We start from the raw sequence: 25,624 nt of genomic DNA, 5'->3' as shown, positions 1-25,624 counted from the left end.
TAAATTCCAGGACGCTTGCTTTTTGTTTGAAAACAGACGCCTGTTCCCTGTTACTTAGGCCCTGCTCCGAGTGAACGGCCTTCGCAAGCCGCTTGACAGGAAGAACAAAGAGGTAAAGGCTGCAAAAGCTATGGCCGCCTCTGACTGTGATAAGGCAATGTTTCAAATTGCCCAAAATGAGGTTTTGACAATTGATATTCTTTATTATCAGGCGCAGGCTACTTCTGCTATCCGGGCTCAGTTAGAGGCGGCCTAGAAGAAAAATAATGAGCTGGAGGCGACCATCAACAATCTCAAGGCCGAGCTGAGACCTCTTCGCCAAAAAATGTCCTCATACGACACCTTGGAGAAATCCTTGGCACACGTTAAGGAACGCCTGGTGACCCAGGAGAAGAGTCTTACTCAGGAGCTCTCGGCAAAGGCCGAGCAAGAAAAGAAGGAGCTGGTCCGAGAGATGATGGAAGACTCTGCTCAGATCCAGTGCCTGACCTGGGGCCGCCTCTTCCCCAATGCCAAATTTTCCTCATTGGAAAAAACGTACCGCCAGTGTTCTGATAGATATAATCAAGAGATCCTGGCGGCTGCTGAGGACGAGGCGTTGGAGGAGGAGGAGCCGGTAGTGGCGCTTGTGCCGCTTGGGGTGGATGCATCGAAGAAGGATGCAGCTGAAGCCGAGTCCAGCAAAAAGAGTGCTGACCAGGCGGCAGCTGCTATTATTGAAGATATGCCCCCTTCTTAAGCTTTATGTCTTCTTTTTGCGGCCAGCGTGCCGTTTGTTTCTGTTTACCCGGCCAGGGGGCCGGGGTTCTGAATATTTTTCCGGTCTTAATGACCGGCTTCTTTTTGTATCTTTTACCCGGCCAAGGGGCCGGGGGTATGAATATTTATGCCGGTCCTTCTGGTCGGCTGTTAATGCCACGTGGATGCCTTTTTTCCAAAATGTTTCGAATTTGTTTCGTTTCGAATTTGTTAAGTATCGAAACTCTGATATCCAATTGCATACTTATACCGACTGTTTTGCATGGCCGATAGTTGCGGACAGGTACGAGGTAGTTAGTCACGCCACCTATGCCCCTGGACGACTGGTTGTCTGTTTCCAGGCTAAGCGATCAGTCGGCCACTTTAAAGACTGGATCCCCTTCAACCAAGTAAGAAGGTGGTTTCCTACCTGTCTTGTTTGTTTTGTTTTGTTTTTTTTTTTTAGGCTAGAGACTATACACCTTTTTAGTTTCATACTAAATTGTTAAGGAGTGACCAAGTAAACATGATTGTTACCTAGTCGCCGAGTGACTGAGTAGTAGAGGTTTCAAGCGGTGGGTACCGGTTGTTCCCCTTTATTCGCCAATGTTTGTTGGCTATTAACTCATAAGATACTGAATGTTCTTATCCCAAGTAGTTCAGTCGGTTGGTTGACACGGATGGTTACTGCGAACACTTGTTTGACCTGATTAGTCAGTTAAGTGAGAGGTATCCTTGTCCGGGAAACGGCTACGTGGTTGTCTTGGTTAGACATTCGTATAGGTGCCGTGTAATGATTTTATAGAACAATGTTCCACCCAAAAGGGAGCTGCTCTCTGCGACGAATTTCATCCGGATGGATGTCGTTGGACGCCTGCTATAATGTTGGGACAGGTCGAATTAAACTTATATTTGGATCAGTTGGCTTGGCGCCTGGTCTGATCATTTCAGCCATGAGCCTTTGATAGTTCTTGGTGAACTGTGTTATGGGAGAGTAGCCGGTTGTGTGGAACAAGCGGCGTGCCCCTCTTAAGTAAAAATGAAAATTAAACATGGAGAGTAGCCGACTGTTTGTCAGTAGGCATGCCCCTCTTAGTACAAAATTGAATGAAACAACAAACTTTTATTAAGTAGCCCTCGACTATTTACATCATTCAAAAGAATTATTTCTTAAGATTATCTACATTCCAGGTTCGAGGCAACGGTTGGCCGTCTGGTGTTTCCAGACGGTAGGTACCGTCCCTGACCTCTTCATAGATTTGGTAGGGTCCTTCCCAGTTGGGAGTTAATTTGCCAGACTCATTATCCCTACCAACTGCTTCCATTTTTCTAAGTACAAAGTCCCCCACTTTGAGTGGACGCATGTGTACTCTTTTGTTGTATGATCTGGTCATTCTCAGGCGGTAAATTTCATGGCGCAAGACAGCATTGCCCCTCCTTTCTGGGAGTGAGTCTAATGCCAGGCGCATGGCTTCCCAGTGTGCCTCTTCGTCATATAGCGTTACTCGAAGAGTCGGCTCGTAGTGTTCAATTGGAAGAACAGCTTCCGCACCATAGGTTAGGAGGAATGGAGTTTCTCCAGTCGCCCCTTTTTCAGTCGTCCTAATGGCCCAGAGAACATGTGGTAATTCATCCGCCCATAGGCCGCCTGCTCGTTCAATCTTTTTCTTGAGACCGTCTGAGATGATTTTATTAAAGGCTTCTACCTGGCCGTTTGCTTGTGGAAGGCCGACTGATGCAAAGTGGTGTGCAATTCCTTGGTCACCCAACCAGCTTTTGAGAACAGGCGTCTCAAATTGGGGACCATTATCAAAAAACATAGACATGGGAACCCCGAACCGAGTGATGACATTTTTCCAGATGAATGAAATTACATCCTTCGTCTTGATTCCCTTTACAGCCTCCGCCTCCACCCATTTAGTGAAGTAGTCGACTGCAACAAGTATGTACCTCCTTCCGCCTGTAGCAGGCGTATAGGGACCCAGAATACCCATGCCCCACTTAGCAAACGGTAGTGGGCTATGAATGGTAGTGAGGTCAGTAGCCGGACGGTGAATTAGTTTGCCAAACCTTTGGCACTTGTCACATTTTTTCACCATCTCCATTGCATCTGCTTCTAAAGTAGGCCAAAAGTAGCCCTGCCGCCTTGTCCGTTGAGCAAGCGACCTACCGCCTATATGGGAAGCGCAGTAACCAGAGTGAAGATCGTCTAGTATCTCTCGTCCCTTTTCTGGAGTAACACACTTTAAGAAGGGTTGAAGGTACCCTCTTTTGTGAAGTTCTCCCCTTATCATTTCAAAACTGGCTGCCCGTTTTTTCAGCGCTGCCACCTGGTGATGATCATCCGGCAGGGTACCGTCTGTCAGATATGCCCTGATTGGATCCATTCAGGTTGAGCTTTTGTCTAGGATTCCAATAGGGTCTTCCTCGATGCTTCTCTTCTCCATTACTTCCCAAAAAACAGTTCGAGGAATATCACAAGAGGCGGATGATGCTAATTTTGAAAGTGCATCCGCCTGGTTGTTTTCTGATCTCGGCACTTGAGTCAGATGAAAATCTTCAAGGGATCCGACTGCTTGTCGTACCGCCTGTAAATACTTGATCATGGCCGGATGGGTTGCTTCGTATTCGCCATTATACTGACTCACTATCAAATGTGAATCGGAACAGGCGTCTATCTTTCGTGCCCCTGCCGCCTTGCACATGCGGATTCCGGCTAGTAAAGCTTCATATTCTGCCTCATTGTTTGAGGCCTGAAAACTGAAGCGTAGAGCATACTCGTACCTGTCGCCCTCTGGCGACTGACATATGACGCCTGCTCCATAAGCATTTGAAGTAGAGCTTCCGTCCACATATACCTTCCAGACTTGGTCTGGATCTCGAGAATCAGGGGGACGAGTCATCTCAACAATAAAGTCAGCAAAGGCTTGCCCCTTCACTGCTTTTCTAGGCTCGAAGGTAACTTCGAGGCTCTGTATTTCTATGGCCCATTTGATCATCCGGCCTGACGACTCCATGGTGGTCAGTGGCCGCTTGATAGGTTGATCTGTATACACGACGACTGCATGTGCCAAAAAGTAGGGCTTCAATTTTTTAACAGCCATGAAGAGTGCAAGACCAAATTTCTCCACTAAGGGATACCTCAACTCGACATTTTTTAGTACATGACTGACAAAGTAGACCGGGAGCTGACAGTCGTCTCTCTCAGCAAGAAGAACGGCGCTTAACGCATGATCAGAGACGGCCAGGTACATGTAGAGTACTTCTTTGGGCAAAGGGCTGACCAGCCTCGGCAAGGAATGCAAGTGAACTTTCAATTTCTGGAAGGCCGCCTCAGCATCCGGCCCCCATTCAAACCTTGCCTTCTTCTTAATGGCTTGGAAGAAGTATAAGCATTTGTCGCCTGATCGGCTTAGAAATCTTCCCAACCTGTTAACTTCTGAACCTCTCGGACGGTACGAGGCGACTGCATGTCGATGACCGCCTGCACCTTCTCAGGGTTCGCCTCTATTCCTCTCTGATTGATAAGGAATCCGAGAAATTTCCCACACTCAACTCCAAATACACATTTCTTGGGATTGAGCATGACATGGTGTCGCCTGAGTGTGGCGAAAGTTTCTCGGAGGTCCGAAAGATGATCAATCTGAAGCTTAGACTTGACAACCATATCATCAATGTATGCCTCGACGTTTCTCCCAATCTGATCAAAGAACACAGTGTTTATCATTCGCTGGAAGGTGGCCGGGGCATTCTTAAGACCAAACGGCATGACCGTGTAACAGTATAACCCTTGATCAGTGATGAAGGCCGTCTTCTCCTGATCTTTCTTCCATAAAGGAATTTGATGGAAACCAGAGTAGGCGTCCATAAAACTCATCAAAGCATGGTCGGCTGTTGAGTCGACCAGGTTATCAATTTTAGGCAGAGGGTAACTGTCTTTGGGGCACGCCTTGTTTAAGTCTGTGTAGTCTACACACATTCGCCAGGTGCCATTCGGCATTTTAACAAGCACCACATTTGCAACCCAGTCTGGGAAGTAACATTGCCGAATGAACCCTGCATCATGTAATTTTTTAACTTCGGCGGCTGCCGCCTGACTTCTTTCTTCGCCATGGTTCCGCTTCTTCTGCCTTACCGGCTTCTTTTTCGAATCCACAGCCAGTTTATGTACTGTCAGGTCAGGACTAATGCCTGGCGTTTCGTGGACTTCGAATGCAAAGATGTCCTTGTATTCTTTCAATAGTTTGTGAAAGTCGTCACCCAGGACTCTCAGAGCAGTCGTCCCAACTTTGACTGTTCGGTCAGGACGCGAGTCGTCTAAGATCAGGTTCGTATGCTCACCAGCCGGCTGAGGACGGAATTCATCCGACCGCTCCTCTGCCAATGATTGCTATTTTTTGTCTTTTCTTGCGGCCCCCGTCTGGGCTGCCTTTCTCTTCTTGCCGCCTGCTTCTTGAACAGGCGCACTCTCCTTGACATTGTCAAGGTCTGTTTTTCCACCACTGGACCCAGCGGCCATAACAGTAGGCTTGATATCCGATATATAGCACTCTCGGGCCATCCTCTGATCTCCCCTTAGGGACCCGACTGTTCCATCATCCCTCTCAAACTTGAGCAACATAAGAGATGGGATTATAACAGCCTTGGAATTATTCAGCGTTGGTCGTCCCAGAATCATGTTGTAGGCCGAGAGTTCTTCCACTACCAGGAACCGGACTACCATGTGTCGTCCTTCCCCTTTTTCACCCAGGCGGATGGGTAAATCCACTCGTCCCACTGGGTGGACGACTCCTCCTCCAAACCCTACTAAAGGGTGGGATGTCGGATGTATGCAATCAGTCTGATATTTTAGTTTCGACAGACATTTGCTACTAATGAGATCTGAGGAGCTTCCGGTATCTATGAGGATTCGAACAACTCTCTGGTTGGCCACTTTACATTCAATAACGATAGGGTCGTCATGCGGCCCTCTTACCCCTCCTAGATCTTCTTCAGTGATGACAATCTCAGGAAATGAATATTTGGAGGGTCGTTTTTGGTGAACGGAATTTACATCTAACCGTCTGATATTGTCTTTGTTGCCCCTAATAGTGGGGCCGCCTCCTGAGAAGCCGCCTGCAATGGTGTAGACGACTGAATCATCTGTATCGGAACTGTCGGCCTGTTGATTCTTTTTGGCCGACTGCTTTTTCGAGGAAGTGTTCCCCGTAGATTTCTTGACATAAGAGTCAAGATCGCCTTGCTCAGCCAGGCGGTCTAGATACCGCATGAGACTGATGCATTCGTTGGTGTGATGACCAACATCTTCATGATAATCACAGAATTTTTCTTGGTTCCGGTTGCTCGCAGAACCCTTCATGGGGACCGGCTTCTCAATTGAGATCCGTCCCTTGATTTCCTTTAGGATAGCTTGGCTATCCTTGTTAAACGCATACTTTGGGGAGTATGGTTTGAATTCTTTCTTCTTCTTCTGGGCCGGCTGTTTAGAGGAATCAGCCGCCCAGACCTCTTTTCTCTTCTTCTCATCTTTGTTCGACGGCTGTTTCTGTCGTCCTTCTCTTTTGTCGAACCTTTTCTCGTCCGACTGTTTTCCCGTACTAAAAAGATCAGTCGCTTGTATATAGGCTTCCGCTTCAATCAAGGCCTCTTGAAGAGTCGCCACCCTCTTTCGAACCAAATCAAATTTGAATGTCGACCCGTCTTTGAGGCCTCTGAAAAAGTCAGTATAGGCTACCTCATCCGGTAACCCTTGAATCTGTATTCTCATCAGGTTAAACCGCCTGATGTAAGAACGAATCCCCTCTTTCTCGCCCTGCTGAATCGTTCCTAAGTCAAGGGTCGTCTTCTTCGCAGGTATGTTCATGGCAAAGTTGGAGGTGAATAAGTAAGCAAGCGTCCTGAAGTTGTTTACACTACCAGTCGGCAGGTTGCCGAACCATTGTTGCGCGATTCCTTTGAGAGTCGCTGGAAAACACTTGCACCAAGTGGGATCATCCAACCCTTGAAGGTACATCAGGTTGGTGAATGCCATCAAATGGTCTTCTAGGTTAGTAGTGCCGTCATAGGCGCCTACTAATACATTTTTCACTTTGGCCGGCTGAGCGGCTTCAGTAATTTCCTTGGAGAAGGCCGACGGCTGTTCCCTAAGTCTAAGCAACCGTAGCTGCCAGTCCATAGGTTGGGCATTCTTTGCTGCATGCCCTCCAAACAGAGGTGGCTGCGAGAAATATTGTTGTTGCGTTACAAATGGTAAGTTTGGTATCGTCTGGTCACTATGAAAGCCGGACTGACGGGAGGTACCGCCTGACTGACTCTCATGATGCGACTGAGTATACCTCATCGAGGTATTGCGTAGACTGTCTTGGAATTCTGAAGTAGAGGCCGACTCTGACAATCGGTCATTCTTTTTCTGCTCTAGCAATAGCCGAGCATCTGTGTATGTTTTCTTCGACCCGTCCGCCTGAATATGACGAACATGTTTCCTCTTTCCTGGAGTAGGAAAGCGGTACTTTGTGAAATCAAGGACAGGCGGCTCCCACTTCCTAGAGTTAGGATGAGGGGTTGCCTCTCGCCCTTGAACAGGCTTCCTCTTCCCTGAAGAGGAAGGTTTCTTAGCCGACTGCTCCTTGGCCAGAGCAGGCGGCTTCTTGTTGAGCAACTCTTGAATATCTCCCTTGAAGCCCCTCATGAAGGTCATGAGTTTGTTTCTTGTAATGGGAGCAGACCCATCAGCCGGCTGCTGCTGAACAGGCGGTGCGCCGGCTCGATCCCTGATTCCAGTTTGAAGATCTCCCCGTTCTCTCCTTTCGGTATGACGGGTGCGTCGGGCCCTTAGGGTCCCGTGTGAAGCTGTGTGAGCTTCAACTTCAAATTCTTCCTCAGTATCATGGTCCGACTGAACTTGAGGGTTGTCCAGGGGACGCCTCTCTTCAGGAGTCGGTACAGACGTGGATGCCATCTCAGAAGTACTCTCCCCACAGACGGCGCCAAAATGTTTCGGGGTTTTCTGATGTCCTGCGGGAGAGTTGAGACTGGAACCGGACGCCTGTACCTGCAAAACAAACGGATGCTCCGGACGATTGGAGATCCGCCTCCGACGGTCAAGTTAGTACTTGATTAAGAAGTAATTAATGCGGAAATAAAAGTGATTGGGTCTCTCTAGGTGAGAGTGTTAAATGTGCGTAATCCCCTTTCATGAGGATTAATGGGCATATTTATATGCCTTGGGATGCGTGCCAGTACTAGGTTTAGGTTAAACCTAAGGCTGACTAGGCCTCCCACAATGATTGGGCCTTGCTGGCCGGTTTTCCCATTTGGAATGGGTGGACACGTGTCACATTGCAATTGGTGCAAGGAGGACGAATCTCTTGATGACACGTGGCAGGCTCCTATTGGCCTACATGAAGGACACGTGGCGAAACCTGGCTGGCCCACGTGTCGGATGCTGATTGGTGGATAAAAATCCCCTAATCAAGAATCACTGTTAAGTACATTTGAATGAAGAGTTAGTTGTTAAAGCTTATGAGCATATAAAATATAATTTGGAACATTAGACTAAAAATTTAGAACATTAGAAACAATTTTTAGAACATTTGAATAACAATCTTAGATCATGTAAGTTTTTTAGAAAAAACAATTTAAGATTTAGAACATATGAGTATGAAATTAGAACAATATTTATAATAATTAATTCAAAGTGTACATGCAAATTTGATTTAAAACAAAGAGATTTATTATATATAGAGCATAAATTCAAGACTAAAGTTTAACCTAATTAAGATGTTTGTTCTAAATTTTTACTTATATGTTTTAATTTATGACTCATACGTTCTACATTGTTATTTAGACACCCCCTTAGAAAAATCAGAACATGTTCCAAAATTTTACTCATTTCTTCTAAATTATTTATCAAATGCTCTAAATTATTCATCAAATTTTACTCATCTACATCCTCAGTTATTACTTTCCCTAACTTTTTTAACATGTTCTAAATTTGTACATACATGTTAGAAAAATTTCAACCATGTTCTACGATTTTTGTTCATCCATAATTTTCAACCTAATATTATGAACCTGCAAAAATTCAGATTACAAATTTCAAATGAAACACTGATAATATACACAAATTCAATCCAAGCAATCAAGATCAATAAATTTAACCTAAATATATATATATATATATATATATATATAATATATATATATATATATCAATTTAAAATAAAATTGAAACCATATTTTTGATTGTAAGAATAAAATTTAAATCAAAAATTCGAAAATAAGATGGAAATTTGAAAAAAAAACGCATATAAATCGCAAAAATCGAATAGAATCCAAAAATCGAACATAAATCGAACATAAAACGAACAAAGTCGAGCATAAAAATCGCCAAAATCAGGGAAAAAATTGTGAAAAAACTAAGAAAATTTGCATAAAAATCAAAGCAAAAAATCGATTAAAAAATTGGGAAAAATCGCATAAAAATGCTCAAACAAATCACAACAAAAATCATAAGAATATAATGAGTAAAAAGAATTGAATCATAAGAATTGAATTACTTACCTAAGAACAAGAGGAGAGAGAAAGTCAAGCTTTATGGAGAGAGAGAAGCTGGTAATTTGAGCATGGGTTTGGAGGATGAGTTGAATGTCTGGGTAGGAAGGGTTTTATTTGAGCGCAAATTTACACTTTTGCCATTACTCTTGGAGTGATCTCAGCTTTTGGATCTTGTTCTATTTAGGGTTGTGATGTATTCTCATATATGATAGATTTCTCATATAAAGACCTATTCTCACCGGATCCCTCCCCTATATATATATATGTATATATATATATATATATATATATGTATAACGCACCACGTAGGATTATAAATTTTAATTGTAGCCAATAAAATAATTTAAATGACATGTAAGCAAAATTTGCGAATGAGATTTTTAAGTTTAAATTAATTAAATATAAAATATAGTCTTTTGATATTATGAATTTTATCCAAATATATAACAAATTTTAGCACATACATGCAAAAAAATATTTTTAAAAATTCAAACAAACCATGCATCGCACAGGCTTCATCTAGTTAAACTATATTCTCCTCTTTATTCTTACAAGCTAAGAGGTACACGCCACGCGTGTACAATATAAAATGCTTATATTGTAAATGTGTAGTGTGATCCTTTAGTTTGTATCTATTGTAATATATAAAGAGAAAGGGCATCTTGGGTGATAAATTTGAGTTTTTCCAAAATGCCCTTCTCAATATTAAAAATTACCTCTCCTATTAGATATGAAAACATAAATTTTATTTTTTTAAAAAAATTGCTCTATCATAACTACTCTTTTATTTTTTTCCTCAAAAAAAAAACAAATCTTTTATTTTATTTTTTAAAAAATTAATATTTAATTTTACTATAATTGAAAGGGGTAATTTGGGGATAGTGAAATTATCACTCAAAATGCCTTTCTCTTTATATATTACTATACATATGTATGTAATGAGTACGCATAAATCTGTAATTAGACTTGGAAGTAGTCACGTATCACAATATAGTTATTTAAAAATTATTCAAAAAAAAGTTTTTTAAAATAATGTTATTAAAAATATCGAAATTAAACCGGACCGAAAAGTCAAGCTATTCCTAAGATAAAATATACATTAGAATATATTATGATAGAATATATATTCCTAAACTCTATCTTGAGATTTTTAACATCCCCTCATGGAGCGTGAGGATCACAAATGCTCAAAAAAAATTGCACTCTAGACTCATAAAATATTTCATATTCACATGTGACGGAATTAAAGGGGTTTTACATGTGAGGAGTGTTGATATAGGTTTCCCAAACAACACATGTAAATCAGTAAATGTCCCACATTGAGAAAAGAAAAGATAGTAAGGGTCTGTTCACATTTACTTAATTTCAGTTCAGTTCAGTTTAGCTCCAATCAGTTCATTTCAGCTCCTAATGTTCCTCTCTCATAAAATATTCATTTCAGCTCAGTTCAGCTCCAATCAGTTCAGTTTAGTTCAGCTCAGTAAATGTGAACAGACCCTTAAACTAAAACTGTCGTAAACTTTTAAGGGTCCCTATGCTACTGTATGGAAAAAAAATCCAACATTTTAATCTGAAATACCTTGCATTTCTTTAGTTATATGTCGATATTAGGTAATAATCCATTTAAATTTTATAACATACAAAGTATGTAACAACAATACAACATATTGCTAAAATAAAAAAATGCTTTCTCGTTTCTTTATATTTGTAACACACTTTTTCACAGTATTTAAGAAAAGTGGGCCACTACTAAAATTCGGTGATTTTACGACCGATGTATTGCGACTGGTATAAAAACAGTCGCAATTCATATTAATTACGACCGTTTAAGAGACTGTCGTAAAATTAATTTTTTGCGACCGTTTTTTATTTTGTTGCGACCGTTGTGCCGGTGTTGAAAATATGTGATCTAATCTTTTTTAAAAAAATAATTACGACCAGTTTAACTGTCGTAGAACTGGTTGCAAGTTTTTCTAAAAAAATTTAAAATTAAAACAGTGTAGTCGTATTTCATTTGCAAGGGGAAGGGGAAAGAAGAAACAGAGAAGGGGAAAGAGGGAAACAACGAAGAGATTCTCCGGCGACGAGCATTCTCAACTCGTTCTTCCCTCCGACGAGAATTCTTCGACCGGCGACACTGCACGAGGTTGGTTTAACTTAATTTCTCTTTTTTTTTTTATTTCGTTACTTAATTGTGAACCCTAACAATGGGTCGAAATCTACCCCTAAGCAAGACCACCGTCGCCGGCTTCCCCTCCTGCTCGTCCCTCCTCGTTTTCCGACGCCGGTACTCAGGTAAGTCATGCATTTTGTTTTTTCTTTTATTTAATTAATTTGGGTGAAAACCCTAAATTTGGGTCACAATCGAACCTCTTCGCAGGGCTACCGTCGCCGCCTCGTCGTGTTCCTCTTCTCTCCGTCCCTCCTCCGTTTTCCGTCGAGTTAAGTCAGGTTAGTAGCTGTAATTTTTTTTTTTTCAAAATTAGGTTGAAAATGTGAATTTCTGGAATTAAAAATGTGACTTTCAGGAATTCACTTTGCTCTGCTTGATAATATGAGTTTTTTTATTGATAAAATCTTAGAATATAGCATAAACAAAGAAAATGGCTAAGTTAGAATGCCATTTAAGCCATTTTAGCCTAATTATGACCCTATAGCCTTATAAATGCTTGAAAATGTGTATGTTTTAGCAATTTGAACCTATAAACATGTTTTGTATGCTAAATATGAGTTGTTTGATTAACAAATTCTTAGAATATAGCAAAAACAAAGAAAATGGGTAAGTTAGAATGCCATTTAAGCCATTTTAGCCTAGTTATGACATTATAGCCTTATAAATGCTTGAAAATGTGTATGTTTTAGCAATTTGAACCTATAAACATGTTTAATATGATAAATATGAGTTGTTTGATTGATAAAATCTTAAAATATAGCATAAACAAAGAAAATGGCTAAGTTAGAATGCCATTTATGCCTAGTTATGACTCTATAGCCTTATAAATGCTTGAAAATGTGTATGTTTTAGCAATTTGAACCTGTAAACATGTTTTGTATGCTAAATATGAGTTATTTGATTGACAAATTCTTAGAATATAGCATTAACAAAGAAAATGGGTAAGTTAGAAGGCCATTTAAGCCATTTTAGCCAAGTTGTAAACCTATAGCCTTGTAAATGCTTGAAAATGTGTATTTTTTAGCAATTTGAACCTATAAACATGTTTAATATGCTAAATATGAGTTGTTTGATTTCAGGAAGCCTACCAAAAGAAGCTTGACGAGTCTTCCACTCAAGAAGGGTCACAACCGGACCCTAACCAGCTATACTGGGAGGTTGTTGGTGGTAGGAAAAAGGGTGTAGTGAAGGGCCTAGGTGCAAGTGCTAGTTTGTTTTACAACCCCTCTTCCGATAAAGGCTCACAATCGTACAATCCTTCTATAGCTTCACAGTTGGAGGAACGTGTGCAAGCCGAGGTTGCCGAGCGAATAAAGGAGGCAAAAGTGCAAATGCAGGCATAGATGGAGGCACAGTTTGCTACGCAATTGCAGGAGGCATTGAAGAAGGAGCGGGAGGAGTCGGCAATTGAGAGTAAGCGAATGATGGAGACAATGTTGCAGAACTTGTTCTCTAACTGTTCAGGTGGTCCTCCATTTCAGCTTCCTAGGGAAGATGACCCGGACATGAGTGGTGGTGGGCTTGGTCACCAGACTCCGGTGTCGTAGTTTTTGTTCATAAAGCTCTTAGATTAGTATTGTTGATATAGGCCTTAGTATTTTTTTGGGGGAATATAGGCCTTAGGTTTTTTTTTTTGGAATATAGGCCTTAGGTTTTTTTTGGGGGGATATAGGTCATTTCGTTATTTTTTTGGGGAATATAGGCCTTAAATTGGTATTATATTGTCACATGTTGGCCTTATCTATTTTTTGAATGAACATAGGCCATTACTTATTCTATAGGCCTAACTTAGTTTTTAAGTTAAGCTTATAAAGCTAATACTAACTAATTACTATTATTATTAACTTGAACATTGTTATTGTATGTATTGTTCGAAGTTGGACTTTTTAATTATTAATATTATTATTTATACGAATTATGCATTTTATTTTTATTTTATATTAATTTTAAAATTAATTCATATGATAACAGGTTATGGTTCAGGTTAGGATGACATCGATAATGCAAATTGTAATTATATGAAAATTGCATTATTGTCATATCATATTTGCGACCGTCTGTACCTGTCGCAGATATAATAAATTGCGACCGTCTCGAACAGTCGCAATTCTCTTAGAAATTGCGACCGTTTAGCTGTCATAATTTTCTAAATATTGCAACCCCCTGTTGCCATGTCGCGGTTCCCAGGATTTTGCGACAGGTCGTAATTTTCTGAAAATTGCCACCGCTAGGCCCTGTCGCAGATCCCAGGATTTTGCGACCGTCTTAGGCGGTCGTAATTTTCAATAATTGCGACCGCTCTACCTGTCTCAAATAACTAATTACGTCATCTTAAAAAACGGTCGTTGAAAATATGAAAAACGGTCGCAATTTGATCTGCGACCGCCAAGTGGACGCAATTTTTTGTTTTTGCGACCAGATAAATAACGACTGCGCCTATGCGACCGGTGCCGGTCGCAATTGCCAATTGCGACCTTTTTCCATACAATTTGCGACCGGCACTGGCGATCGCAACCGGTCGCAATTCACTGGTTTTTAGTAGTGGGCTCATATGATTCACGGAGTAATACACTTTAAAATAGTGTGAAAGATGGTTAGGAGAATAAATTAGTGGGGCACGAGAATAAAATAAGGAGAATACAAGTACAACTTTTAACAAAAAAAAAAAAAAAAAAAAAAAAAAAAAATAATAATAATAATAATAATAAAATTATAGTGTGTTGTAAGTATTGTAAGTTTAAAAAAGGTAAAGACTATAATAGACCTGGTCTACAATAACTTATTGTAGACCCAACCTTCTAGTATATCATACGAATGTGATTATATTACTACAAAAGTGATTATATCATCCTGAAACTGTTATGTAAATTTATCACTCAAAAAGTGAATTTTTCATTATAAAAAGTATCAAATCATCATAAAGATAATTATATAATCTCATTAAATGATTTACTACGAGATTATCATCAAAATATGACTCACATAAAGATAATTATATCATCTAAAAATGTGATTATATCATCCAAAATGTGATTATATTATTTGAAAGTGTCAAATTTTGGGTCTACAATAATTTATTGTAAACTAGGTCCATACAAGACCAACTGTTAAAAAAATAGAGAAAATATAAAATAACAAACAAGATTAGTCAATAACATACATGTACTAAGTGTTATTAATGACACAAATGAGATTTGAACTCACAAACTCAACCAACTTTTTTATTAACTTATAAAAGACGATAATATTAATTAATTAAGCATTTTACAAACAACAACCCAGTTCGTTAACAAAATTAGAGGTTGGGCTATAAAGTAGTGTTAATGACCTCCTATAAAACACAAAATTTGAGATCAATAACTTGTGATTACAACAAGTGGTGTTCCGAAAAGCAAAGAAACATTGAAAACTAATAAAACTTAGCTAGAGATTAAGATTGACAAGGGGAAGATCAAGGTTCGCGAGCAGCGGCGACTGTAGCCAACTTAAACGTCACAATTGTTCACAACTAATAAATATATTTTTATACTGTTATTATATAAAAATTTCAGATTTTGGGCCCAAGAAATCCAAGACCCTATGTTGTTGGGTTGTCTAGGCCGCCCTGAGTAAAACAATTAGAGTTGGTGAGTGCACAGCGAAAACAAATTAAATATGTAGAGATTGATAAATAATTAGGAGATAGATAATGTCAAGATCAGTAATAGAGAATTGGACACACAATATTTAACATGGAAAAAATTATAAAAAAAAAAACCATGAACGATGAGCGCTAAAAATAAATCCACTATATGAAAAATAGGATTGTACAAAAACCCTTGGTGAATATTACAAGAAAACTCTCACAAAAAAAAAAACTCTCAAAAAGAGTAGTACAAAATAAAGATAGCGGATTAAGGAGAGTGAGTATTTGGAGGATGATGTAGGTGAATACATTGCTCTTAAATAATGCCCGACGTCTTATATTTATAGGTGATGTATGGAGGTGGAGGAAGTTTGTGAAATTTTCTACACACAAGCTCTTTAAATTTTCTACATAAATCTAGAACCTTCAAGAGCATTCACTAGTTCTAGATTCTTCCACCATTCTCCATCAATTTCTCAATATTGTAGAAGTTTCTAGAAATTTAGAGAAATCTCGAGACATAATAAATTGGGCTTATGGAATTTGGGTCACACTAACCCAACAAAATCATTTTATAAGGCTAATGAGTTGTTTTCCTATTGTCATAGAGTTTTGGGATGGAATCTATGGGCTATTTTTTTTCTATTGACATATACTTTTGAGATGAAACCTCTTTGGACTTGTGAAGTAGATTCTCTATAAAAAGATTAGAAGGAAAGAGGAGTGTAATTCTTTGACACCACAATATTCCAAAACAAATTCAAATTAGACTGGGAAGATGATATAACAAAATATAACTAATTGCTCAAAAATCATTTTTATTGCGTATAAACATTATCATATTTATTTGAAAAATTTGTAAAAAAAAAAAAAAAAAAAAAAAAACCTTTTAAATGCCCCATTTTGCGAAAAAAAAAAACTTTTAAAAGCTTTATTACAATGCACCATTTTATTTTTCATCATTAAGGGACTGCAAGTAGGTATTAAAAGAATTTTGGTGAAGTAATTATTTTATTTTTAATTTAATTGATTTATGTTTAACTTTTTTACAACTAGCATCATTGATAATGTGGATTAGTTAAAAAAATTATGGTCAATCTCATTTACACGATTACCCTTGTTTGGTGTCCATTCGGTTTTCGGTTTGGATTTTGTCCAAATCCGAAATATAATTCGGTTTTCAATTTATCAATCCGATCCGATCCAAATTTCTCTCCCAATCCAATCCAATCCAAATTAAAATTCGATTATTTGGATCCGATCCGAAAATCCGAATTATAATAATTTATTTTTTTAGCGCCTAATATGATTATAAAAATTAAGCTTTAATGTAAATACAAATCTTCAACATCATGATTAAAATAAGGAAAAAATGCTGAAATAATCCCACCTTTGGGGCGTCCATGAAAAATAATCCGACCTTTATACTTAATTCGCTCAAAATAGTCCCAAGTGACTTGCAACCGGTTGAATAGGTACTTTTTTTAATTAAGCCTAATCTACACGTGTGTAGACACCCATTTGTGTCTCCCCAAAACCAAACCCAGTGATGAATACCTTTCATGTTATTTGATTATCGAACAAAGCGAAAGTGTGAAAAGTCTAGTGATGAGGATGTTTTTAATAAAATATCTCTTCTTTCTATTTTTGAAAATATTTCTTTTCTTACCTTATTTATGAAAAACGTGCATTCCAGTTTAGTTTGGTCCATGATAAAGGTCCAATAATGGTGTAGTTGGATGGGGCTTGAAAAGACCTTTCCAACGATATATTATAAGCCCAATTCCGATGAATAATGAGGAAGTTATGGCCAAAATACTAAACTGGGCTCGATTTGGTTTTTATATGCGGCCCAATGATCTAGAGGATGACCTATTATTAATTATCATTCCTAAAGCTATTAGGATTGATTATAGTCTTCTAGAATACTCTAGAAGGTTCTTTTAAATCCTAATGGAGTTAGGATTGATAATTATGTTTCAAAGAGTTTGAAATTGAATAAAACTACTTCTTTTAAGAATCCTTGTTTTGTACGAAGTGGAATATATTTAGATTTAATTTTTGTGTCTCATAATCTTTATCCAAATTTTATATGGTTGGATATATATTGAAATTATCTTTCCAATGATATATTATAATATTAAACCCGAACTATAACGAAAAATATATGAATGGAATATGAAACTCTATCCAAAACTGACACCATTCCACTATTTCGTCTATATCTTTTTATCTACAAAAGATTTTAATCTGATTCTAAATGGATTGAAAAGTAGACTTCAAGAAATTTCCAACGACATATTATATGACTTATTTGGATTTCTGGATCAAAAGATATGATAAAAACAAAATCCGCAAAAACTGTTTTGCTGCGCCGGACGTCAAGCCTAGCGTCTAGCGCCAAACTTAGCGTTTGGCGCTGCACTCAGCGTTTGGCGCCACGCGCGTGTTTGGCTCTGTGATCGTGTTTTACTCATTTCAAAACTCTGATTCGTTTTTTTATCATATCCGGCTGATTTTCTCTATAAATAGCCTCTTAAAATTTTGTTTTCAATCATTAACTCTCTCTATCATCAACTCTCATCAAGAATCACTTGATTACTCTCTCTCTCTTTTCTAAATTAGTTTTTTCATATAAAATTCCGCATTCACAAGATCTAGAAACACCTAGTCAAGTTCGAAGTTACCTTCGCCCTAGACATGAAAGGTTTGGTTTCTGAGGGTTTGGTCCCAAATCTCTATTTCAATTATTTGATTTAATTGTTTGCTTTATTATTTTCCTTGAAGTTACTAACGCGTGTATTTTGTTATTAGAAAAAGATATGAGGCATCCAAGTAAGTGCTTTAATTGATTTTATTGATATTATGATATAGAAATCATGTCTAGGCTATTATTTTGATTCCTAGTATCATGTTAGGGTGTTTTGATCTTCTTAGTATCATGTTAGGGCTATTTATTTGATCTTTGATGTTTAGTGACATGCTAGGGTTTGTTATTAATCTTGTTAGTATCATGCCTAGGATCTTGCTATTATTATGCTTTAACATGATTATGATTATTTCTATAATTGTTATAATTAATATAATTATGTTGCTTGATAGTTATTGTTATTGTTTGATCACGCCTTTTAAGCATGTTTAAAGGGAATTGGTACTTGTAATCACGCTTAATAAGATAATTAATAATCCAGTCTTTGTCTCTCTCGCGCGCGCGGAGAGTGTATCCTGACCGTGTGAGAGCCTTGTTCTTGCCGGATTCTCCAACCTCCTTTGGTGGCGAGTTTCAGATTTTGCCTTTCACTGAATTTGACCCACCAAATTCACTTGTGCCACAACCGGGATCCCTTGATAACAACGAACTCGATCCCCCAAACTCGCCAACTTCGCAGCCTTGCTCGTTTGATAATGATGTTTTTCTGCTGGAACAAAGTTTGAGTAAGGCTCGTGGAAAAAGGCCGAGAAATATTGAGTGTTCACCTGCTAACTCTTGTGATGATGAGAATGTTAGGGCAAGCTCGTATGATTTGGGCTGGGTTGAGAAGAAGCGGTTGAAAACCTTGCATCGGTGGGCAGAAAAGGGAGGTTTTAATGTTTGGATGCGTGACAAAGATGGGCTTTTTGAGTTCAAATCGAAGGCCATAACTGATGTGGATAGTGCGCGCCTTCATGGTGTTCGTGCGAGCTCGGATCTGTTCAAGAAAGGGGGCCGAAAGAGGGCGGCTACAACCTCTTCGGCTTCCTCGGGTCCATCTAAGAAACAACAAAGTGAAGAGGTTACTTCGAACTTATATGAGGACCTTGATGCTTTTGACATGGAAGTTCAACAAGTGCTTATGGACTCTATGTTTATTCCAGAAGGTGAGGATGCTGCGCCGACTCAGCACCCGAAGGATATATGAAGATAATCACTTGGAATTGTAGGGGACTAATGACCCACTATCCCCTACTCATCCTTATCTAGTGTGGTTGTTAGCTTCAAATTTACCGTCTTTTATGTTTATTTCAGAAACTAAGATGTTGTTTAGTGATGTTAGTAAGATGTTTGTAAAGTTTGCCCCTAATTTTTCTTTTGGGGTAGACTCAGTTGGTACTAAAGGAGGTCTAGCTTTGTTTTGTTGGTATTCGGGTGAAGTTTTTTGTTTAGCCTCGACTTCGAACTACATCTTTTGTAAGTTGGTTGATGTTAATGGATCTAGTAGAAATGTCTTGTTCTTGTACGGTGCGCCTAAGGTTGAAGATAGGTCTAAGGAGTGGGATGATTTAATTTCCCTTGTGCATAATACTCCTAATGTGTTGATTATGGGAGACATAAATCAATTGGAGTCGCTTAGTGACAAATTAGGAGGGTCTAGTGTGATTAAAGGGCTGGATGACTTTTTAAATTGGAGATTTCAAACTGATTTGTTTGAAGTTCCTTTCTCCGGTCCTCGTTTCACTTGGTCGAACAAAAGGCTTGGCACGGATCTGATTATGGAGCGGCTAGACAGAGCTTATACTTCTTCTTAATGGTTTAATGAATTCCCAAATGGAAGGGTAATTCATGAGCCTATTACGGTTTCGGATCATGCGGCAATTACTTATGATTCAAACCCCTTGGTTTTGAAATCAAATAGGCCTTATCAAATCGAAACTTGGTGCCTGATTTTTCCGGAAATTAGGGAGTTCATTCATGAAGTTTGGAGTATAGAATGTAGTGGTTCAACTATGTTCAAGCAAGTTCGAAGGGGTAAGTGGTTGAGGCGTAAAATCCAAAAGTGGTGTTTGAATAACAAAAAAATTTGGGGAATAAATTGGAGGAAGTACTCGGGAGAGTTGCTAGTTCAAGGAGAAAATATAAACTCCTTACAAGAAGGGGTTTCTTATGTGCAATCTATCAACGATCGGGTCTTTAAGAGCACTATGGAATTTCACTATTGGCAACAACGAATGAAGGATAGATGGATCCAAGAAGGTGATTGTTCTTCAACTATGATGTACAACAGAGTTAAGCAAAGACAAAAGAGAAGAGAGATTATCACTTTAAGGAAAGGAGATGATGATTGGGTGATAGGTCAAAAGAATCTGGAGTGTTTAATTCACGATACTCTTAAAGAAGTTTATATCCCGGCAAGAGGGATGGATGATAATCATAAGGAACGGGTTAATTTAGTCCTTCGGGAGCTAGATTTACCCACGGTGTCAGAGTTTGACGCAATCGAGCTCGTTCGGCCTTTTACTGGGCAGGAAATTAGGAAGGCGATGTTTTCTATTCATCATCTAAAGGCCCCGGGGCCTGATGGTTTTATAGCAGAGTTCTTTCATCAACATTGGGATACGGTGGGAGCTACGGTTATTGAATCAGTACAATCCTTTTTCTCTACAGGTTATTTATTGAAAGAGGTGAATGCCTCTTTGCTGGTTATGTTACCTAAGGTGGATATTCCTGAGCTGGCTACACAATTTCGTCCTATTATCCTTTGTAATACTATTTACAAATGCATAGCCAAATGCCTTGTAAATAGAATGAAGCATCTTCTTCCTTCCCTGATTAGTGAGTTCCAACATGCTTTTGTTCCAGGAAGGTATATGGAAGATAATGTTCATTTGAGTCATGAACTTTTTCATTTGATAAATACGAGTAATGGAGTGCCTACAAAGGCGGTGATCAAGCTGGATATGTCCAAAGCCTATGACCGGGTCGATTGGGTGTTCTTGCTCGAGGTCTTAAGGGTGTATGGTTTTCCCCCGGTGTGGGTCCAGTGGATTTCCCAGTGTGTGACTACGGTGTCTTATAAAACCCTTATAAATGGTCAAGTTTCTGAAACTTTCAAACCAGAGTGTGGGTTAAGACAAGGAGACCCTTTGTCACCTTATCTGTTTCTCTTCTGTATGGATATTTTATCCCGCATGCTGTCTATGGCGGAGAATATTCATCAAATTCAGGGGTTATGGGCAACCCGGAGATCTCCTCATATTTCCCACTTATTTTTTTGCTGATGATGCTATGTTATTTTTTTCAGGCCAATGCAAATTCCTGTAGGAGCGTGGTTGACATTTTGCGCAGGTTTGGGGATATTTCCGGACAACAGCTCAATTTGACCAAGTCCTTTGTCAAATTCAGCAAGCGTGCCCCAGCTTCGGAAATAGAAGAATATAAAGATATCCTTCGTTTTGGCCAGGTTGCTAAAATGGAAAGACACTTGGGGGCGCCGATTGACTTCTCTGCAAGCAAAAAAGAGACCTTTAAGTACTTGATTGATAATGTTTCCAGGAGAATTATGTCTTGGAATGCTATATCTTTGTCCCAATCGGCCAAATTAGTTCTGATCAACACCGTGTTGATTAGTATCTCTTCACATGTTATGAAATGTTTCAAGCTTCTAGTTTCGGTAACTAGTAAGATTGACTCTTTGGTTGCTAGGTTCTTCTGGGCTAATAAAGGAGATAAAGGCATGCACTGGGTGAAGAGGAAAAAGTTACACTTCCCAAAAGGCATGGGAGGGTTAGGCATTAGGTCTATGGTGTGTTTAAATGAGGCTCTCTTATTTAAACAGGTCGTCAGGATGCATGTTAATCCCCAGTTGCTTGTGGCTCGAGTGTTGGAGCCCCTTCATAGGTGCTCGATTTGCACTGGTGCTACTTTGGATGGCATAGTAGGAAACATCTCTTGGGGTAGGAGGGGTTTTAGAGATGTGGGGAACAAAATGATCCGGGAATATGCTTGGAAGATTGGTAATGGAGAAAGAGTTAAAATTGCAAATATGAAGTGGGTGCAGGGAGCTGTCCCTGAATTGAGGTCGGACTTGCTTCTCCGGGATGTTGGTTCTGGGAAGGTTAAGGACCTAATATTAAATAATCCAAGAAAATGGAATGCTGCTATGGTCCGGGAAAGATTTGAGTGGGAGACGGCAATAAACATTCTCGATATGGAACTAACAGAAACTGATGAGAAAGATTTCCTATTTTGGAATTTCCACCCAATAGGAAACTACACTGTGAAGTCTGGGTATGCTTTCCTTTTACATGCTTATGCTTTGGAGCAGGGGCAGGAGGAAGACTATTTTTTCTTCAAACTAATCTGGAGATTAAATATTCCTCCAAAGTGGAGCTTATTTTTATGGAAATTAGTTTTGAATGGGTTGGCTGTCAAGTCAAATTTGAGATATCGAGGGGTGGATACAGACGAAGATTTTGATTCTTGCGAAATGGAGGAGGAGGACCTACAACACCTTTTTCGGTTGTGCTCTTTTGCGAAGTATGCTTGGCAGAATTGTGACTTGCATATTAGCTTTGAAAATGATGAATCTACTCCTTTGGGACACTGGATTTAGCACCATATCCTGCTTTTTCATAGCGAGGATGGGAAGCATAGTAAGAGACTTCATGCTTTCATAGGAGTATTGTGGAGTCTATGGTTAACCAGGAATGGGAGGGCCTTTAGAAACGAGCGGGGTTACTTAGCAGACTACTACAGACATTATGACCAAACAATGAGTAGTCTTGACACTTTCCTAAATCCTACAGGAAGATATAGGGTGGTCCCCCGTAATCTGGAAAGTACAGGAGATCAGCCACCGGGTTTTTGCATATTCAACATTGGAAGACAAAATTTTCTCCCAGGTACCCCTCTAGAAGGGAATATGGAGATAATTATCATGGTGGATGGTTCTTGGCAGAAACATAACGGGAATGCGGGTTTTGGCTGGGCTTATTCTTTGGATGCAGTTAATTACGAGGATGGGGGAGGAGGTTATGGTAAAGCCATTTTAGCTTTACATGCTGAACTCTTAGCTTGTATAGAAGCCATCAAATGGGCTCGCCTAAAAAGTTTCCGCCGCATCACAATCTTCACTGATTCGATGGCTCTCATTCAGCTTTTACGTTGTCCCAACAGACGGGAGGTGAGACTTCTTTGGATTACTGGTGTCTTAGTGAAGGAGGGTGGACTTTTGGATATGTGTACTATCTGGAAAGTGAGTAGGGATCAGCTAACAAAAGCGCATAATATTGCGGGTTGGTGTAGATGTAATTTAATTAATTTCTCGTTGTAAGTTTTCTTTAAGTTGCTTTTGTCAAAAAAAATAATAATAATAATCTTATTTAGGTTAATATGATTATAATTCAAGTGATTGCCAATAATAGATTTATTTGTGCAATATTCAACCAACATAGATTAAACAGGTTTAGGGTAATCCAATTGATTGCACGTTAGTCAGAAAGCGCACATGAATACGATCAAAATAAAGTAGAGGCCTATTATTAGGGCAGGTTCAATCTTTTTTAGGTCGGATTTGTACCTTCATCCTCGAACTACCAGTCATAGTTCCAGACCAATTGGAGTTGACGATCTCTTGGATCGTTAAGGGGTGTAACCTTCACCTCGTGAACGGTTTACAAATTCCTAAAACTTGTTGGCGACTCTTTTGCTCTATCTTCTTTCCCTTTGGACACCACCGTACTTTAGTGTATGATCACAGTAGGGTTTAAGTTTGGGGTAATGCTTGGAATATTCCCCATAACCTGTCACAATATTATTGGTCTTAAAATAATTATTACTAATTAACATTAATTAACTTATTTAAATCTAACTTTCTTAAAATAATTAAAAAAAGTAAAACAATCGCCACCACCAGCCTTAGCCCCAGCACCAGCCACCTCTCCGGCCCCAACCGTCGACCAAGACCAGCCGCCAACCTCCTCCCCGCCCAGACCGCATTTCCCTCACTCCTGTCGCCGCCCCTCCCCTACCCCATTCTGTCACCTCCTCTAACCGAAATTTAGGCGGGGAAAAGGGGGTCGAAATCAAGGCATGGGAAGGGTGGTGAAGGCCAAATCTGGCCGAGGAGAGGGAGATGAGGCCGAATAAGGGACAGAGGAAGGGGAAGGGAGCGAAAACGTGGCCGAGGAAGTGGGTGGTCGGGATAGGGACAGTTTCGAATTGAAGGAGCTTGGTGGTTGAGGGGGACGCGGAGGGGGCTGGGATCGGGACGGGATAGGGGTTTTGGAGGGGAGGGGGCTAGGATCGGGACGAGAAAGGGGCTTTTGGGGGAGGGGGTCGGTTGCGACGCCAGCGCCGGCGCTGGTTGGAGCCTGGGTGGCCGAAGCCGCGGGCAGGGATTTGGCTCAGGCGGCGGCGACAGTGGCTTGGGCAGCTGGTGGGTGGTTTTTATTTATTTTTATTTTTTTATTTACTTTACTTTTTCCTTAAAAAATCTAACTTTTTTAAAAAAATTATTTAATTTATTTTTATTTTTTTTACCAATCACATGCCGCCACATGTCATGTAACTTGTTATAACAGGTTACATGACCGGTTGGGACTATTTTGAGCGGATGGAGTATAAAGGTCGGATTATTTAAAAATAGGAAAATTTGAATTTTAGTACCTCGAATATGGGGGTAATTGAATTTTAGTACCCATCTAAAATTTTATTTTAAATTAGTACCTCCAAAATGACAAAACTATAGGTTTCAGTACCTCCGTCTAGTTCTGTTAAGTTTTCCGTTAGTGGGGCCCATTATCTAATTATTTAATAATTTAATTTATTAAAAAAAAAGAAAAAACATTTTATAAAAAAAAAACTTTAAAAAATAAAAATAAAAAATAAAAACAGCCACTGACACCAGCGCCGGCGCCGGCTTCCGGCTGTTGGTGGCCGAATTCCCCTGGCACCGGCGCCGGCCACCCCTTCCCTTTCCCTCCCTGTTTTCCCCTTCCCTGGAGCAAAGCCCAGCCACAGCAGCTGCCGCCGTGGCCAGGCAGGAAGCCCAGCCACAGCAGCTGCCGCCGCGGCCAGGCAGGAAGCCCAGGGGTGCCATAAACCCACCACCCACGAACACCCGAAACCAGAAACCCACCACACCCCACCACCCACGAACCCCCGAAACCCACAACCCCACCACCGACGAACCCAGAAACCCACCACCCCACAACCGACGAACCCAGAAACCCCTAAAACCCACCACCGCACAACAAACGAACCCAGAAACCCCTAAAACCCACAACCGACGAACCCTAAAACCCCAAATTCGAAACCCACCTTATCTGAAATCCACCACATCGCCGCGGCCAGAAACGAGGAAGGGGAAGGGGAAAACAGGGAGGGAAAGGGAAAGGGAGGGGGTGGGGTGCCGCGGCCAGGAATGAGAAAGGGAGGGAAGATGGTGGTGGTTGCGCTAGGGTTTCGGGGAAGGGGTGGTCAGCGCCGGTGTGGCTGATTTTTTTTTTTAATTATTTTTTTAGTTTTTTTTTATAAAATGTTTTTTCTTTTTTTTTTTAATAAATTAAATTATTAAATAATTAGATAAAGGGCCCCACTAACGGAAAACTTAACGGAACATGGACGGAGGTACTGATATCTATAGTTTAGTCATTTTTGAGGTACTAATTTAAAATAAAATTTTAGATGGGTACTAAAATTCAATTACCCCCATATTTGAGGTACTAAAATTCAAATTATCCTTAAAAATATCCCAAAGGTGGGATTATTTTTCGCGGACGCCCCAAATTAAAGGTGGATTATTGTTGGCAATTTTTCCTTAAAATAAATAGTT

Source organism: Chenopodium quinoa, unplaced genomic scaffold, assembly GCF_001683475.1.
Source record: "Chenopodium quinoa cultivar QQ74 unplaced genomic scaffold, ASM168347v1, whole genome shotgun sequence".
Classification (NCBI taxonomy): domain Eukaryota; kingdom Viridiplantae; phylum Streptophyta; class Magnoliopsida; order Caryophyllales; family Amaranthaceae; genus Chenopodium; species Chenopodium quinoa.
Note: the sequence above shows the minus strand (reverse complement) of the source record.